General features: G+C 42.2%; 1 long non-coding RNA gene across 1 annotated transcript; it reads right to left on the reverse strand.

The window, feature by feature from the left end:
• Nucleotides 1–1,871: 1,871 nt before the first annotated feature.
• LOC118977644 (uncharacterized) lies at nt 1,872–3,372 on the reverse strand. The gene is made up of 2 exons (XR_005064575.1): nt 3,298–3,372; nt 1,872–2,091 (listed from the first exon to the last, which is right to left on the reverse strand). It is a non-coding gene; the product is annotated as an uncharacterized LOC118977644 (long non-coding RNA).
• Nucleotides 3,373–3,907: the final 535 nt, after the last annotated feature.

Below are 3,907 nucleotides of genomic sequence, written 5' to 3' on the forward strand. Positions count from 1 at the left end.
GTGTTGGGAAGGAAACCGGACTCAAATCAACAGTTTGGAACAGAAGGAAGAAAGAAACATTCAACCAGAACAGAATGAAGAAACAAGAATTCAAAAAAAATGAGAAGCTTAGGAACCTCCAGGACAACTTTAAATGTTATAACATCTGAATCATAGGAGAGCCAGAGGAGAACATTAAGAGCAAGAAATTGAAAATGTATTTGAAAACATGATGGAGGAGAATTTCCCCAATCTGGCAAAGGAAATAGACTTCCAGGAAGTCCAGAAAGCTCAGAGAGTCCCAAAGTTGGACCCAAGGAAGCACACACCAAGGTACATCATAATTACATTACCCAAGATTAAAGATAAGGAGAGAATCTTAACAGCAGCAAGAGAAAAGGAGACAATTACCTACAAAGGAGTTCCCATAAGGCTGCCGGCTGACTTCTCAAAGAAACCTTTCAGGCAAGAGGCTGGAAAGAAGTATTCCAAGTCATGAAAGGAAAGAACCTGCATCCAAGATTGCTTTATCCAGCAAAGCTTTCATTTAGAATGGAAGGGCAGATAAAGTGCTTCCCAAATAAGGTTAAGTTAAGGGAGTTAATCATCACCAAGCCCTTATTATATGAAATGTTAAAGGGACTTATCTAAGAAAAAGAAGATCAAAACTATGAACAGTAAAATGACAAAAAACTCACAGTTATTAACATTTGAAACTAAAACAAAAACAAAAATGAACTAAGCAAACAACTAGAACAGGAGCAGAATCACAGAAATGAAGATCACATAGAGTTATCAGCAGGAGAGTGGAAGTAGGAGGGAGGGGGAAAAGGCACAGAGAATAAGTAGCATAGATGCTAGGTAGAAAATAGACAGGGGAAGGATAAGAATAGTATGGGAAATGGAGAAGCCAAAGAACTTATATGTGTGACCCATGGACATGAACTGAAGGGGGGAATGCAGGTGGGAGGGGGTGTGCAGGGTGGAGGGGAATAAAGGGGGGGAAATGGGACAACTGTAACAGCATAATCAATGAAATATATATATATATATTAAAACTATGTAGAAGATTCAAGTTAGATAGTCCTTAAAATGTTTTTTAATTTTATTTATTTATCTTTAGAGGGGAAGGGAAGGAGAGAAGGAGAGAAATATCAATGTATGGTTGCCTCTCATGAGTCCCCTGCTGGGAACTGGCCTGTAACCCAGGCATGTGCCCTGACTGGGAATCGAACTGTGATCGTGTGGTTCGCAGGCCCATGCTCAATCCACTCTTAAAATGTTTGATAGAGTTTGTTTTATTGATCTATAAAAGCTCTTTGTATGTTATCCATATTATTTGTCTGGTAATACGTATTTTGAATATGTCCTTTCTGTCTTTTAATTTTATCTATGTATTTTTATATAAAGACATTTTATAAGTGTTATGAAGTCAAATTTAAACATCTTTTCATGATTTCGTGTATTGCTCAGGAAAATTTTTCTTAACACAAAATTATTACAATTTTTTTTCCTTTAGATGTCCATAGGTTGTTATTTTTACATTTAGGTCCTTAATACATTTGTCCAGGAATATAATTTTTGTATGTTATTGTAGAAATATAGCTTGAATATAACTTATATTGAGGCATTCAATATAACTTGAATGCCTCAACATTCATTAACTGGTCTACCCTTTCCTTATTTATTCTAAATTTAACCTTTATCATAAACTAAATTAAATATATAGACTTTTATCATGATTTAAATGTATGTGATAAATGTGTGTCTCTCTCCTCCTCCTCCTTCTTTTCTCTTCTCTCTCCCTCTCCCTCTCTCTCAGTTCCTGGGCTGGTAAAACACTATTTGAATCACTTGCCTTGTAATATGTCTTGATCTCTGATAGGGAACGACTTTTCTCTTTTTTTTCCTCAAGATTTCTTGGCTATTTTTGTGCTGCCTTTCTCCTAGAATCTCTTGAGAATGAGTTTGTCAAGTTTCATGAAGACTGCATTGATTTTGACTGGGATTGCATGGAGTTAATAGATTAATTTCACATATTTGCAACAGCGAGTCCTCCTATCCAGAGATGTGGAAAGATGAGTCTCTTTGGGCCTCCCTGCTCCTGAAGACCTGTATGCAAAAAGAAAAGAAAAAGAGCTGTATGCAACTGGGCGGAAACTCTAGTCCACTAGAGTTCAAAGCCTTCCCTAAGATTTCTCTTAGTCAGCTCCAGCTTTGAGCTTCAGCCTCGAGCTTCAGCTTCCACTGAAATGATTCAGGTTATAAGCAAAATGGGGTAGGTTGTATTTTCCAAAGATAGTTGCACCAATGTGTATCCCATCCTCCCAGCTCTTCTTGAAATATGATGTTGATACTTGTTCATCAAGAGGTGAGGTCTCTGTTCCTGCCATTTGAGCCTGGGCGGACTTTTGTAATACCCTGAACCAAAAGAAAGCGGTGACACTGATGTGACTTCTGAGGCCAAGTCCAAAGAGGCAGTTCTGTTTCTGCCTGGTGTTCTCCCTCTCTCTCTGAGCTGCTGTGCGAGGAGTTTGGCTACCATGCCGACGAGACTCTGTAGAAAACCTGCAAAGAGGGCTGCCCAGGAAGTGCCAGCTGCTCCAGCCTCAGCTCTCAGAGGCTTCCCAGTGCAGGCACCAGACGCATGAGTGAAGAAGGCTTCTAGATGGTGCCAGCCCCAGCCGCCATCGGCCTGCACCCTCCTGACAGACCCCAGAGTCAGAACTAACCTCAGAGCCATGCCTGAATTCCTGATCCAAGAAATTGTTGTCCTGAGCCACTAAGTTTTTAGGTGATTGGCTACGATGCAGTGGACAACAATATAGTACTGTGTGCTGTCTGGAAGTGACACTCACCCCCTTTCCATAGTTCCACACAAAAAAAGCAAACTTACACAAGGCCTTTGTGCATTTGGCCCAGAAATGAAGAACATAAAACCAACATCTTTGGACATCCTGTTTCCTAGAAATCCTGTACACATATTACCCCACCCTCCCCAGGCAATGCCCATCATCCCTCTCTCCCCTTCTCTTCTTCCTCCCTTCATCTTACTTCCCACTAACTACGAATTCTTCTGAACTTTGTAAGGCAGGCCAGTGAAACTCTCTCAAGCCCATTTTTCCCAAACTCAGCTCCAGGAACCCCCTTCAAAGCCCAGGGACCTTTGTCAGCGTGCTCCCCGAAGCTGGGACTTTCCTAGGTTCCAGCGCACAGTCTCCTCAACTGCTTTGGCTGGTCTGCACATTGAGTGCAGGCCTGGTAAACAGGGGGTCATCAGTAAATCATAACGAAAGCTGGGATGTATCAAGCACCTACTGTGTGCTGGCACTAGGTGAAACATTTCACATGCATCATCTTATTCAGTCTTCACAAAAACCCTGTAAGAGAGGAACTCTTATTATTCCCTTTTACAGATGAGGAAACTGAGAATTGAAATAGTTTTAGGTGCTTGTGGTTATACTTACAGTTAGTAACGGAGTCAGATTCCTAAGCATTTACCAATATTGCTTAAGTGGCTGAAAGGGAAGGTCAGGGATTCAGGAGAGAGATTATGCTGGACACGCGGGTTTTGGAAACTCTGGTATATAAGGTGGTGTTTGTTTCCATGAAAATGGAGGAAGGTCGCTCCTAATAAGTGGAAAGGTTCAATCCTGGAGACTCTGTGCTTAAGGAAGCTGCAGAGACTAAAAAGCAATAGAAGAAGAGGGGCATGTGGTGGAATCCTGGACAGGGAAGACTTCCAGGTCAGGATAGCCAAGGGCTGCCCCAGGTGCCAACAGCCTGCCTGGACCCCTGAAGACGGGATGAGCTTCACTGGGACCCTCCGGGAGACTGACCTCCCAGCTTAGGCAAAAGCGGGAGGTGAGGGAGAGGAGGAGGTTTGGAGGTGGGTGGCGGAGGACTTCGATCAGGAGCAGAGAACTCG

Source organism: Sturnira hondurensis, unplaced genomic scaffold (genome assembly GCF_014824575.4).
Source record: "Sturnira hondurensis isolate 20B ecotype Veracruz unplaced genomic scaffold, ASM1482457v3 Scaffold0021490, whole genome shotgun sequence".
In the NCBI taxonomy this organism is placed as follows: Eukaryota; Metazoa; Chordata; class Mammalia; order Chiroptera; family Phyllostomidae; genus Sturnira; species Sturnira hondurensis.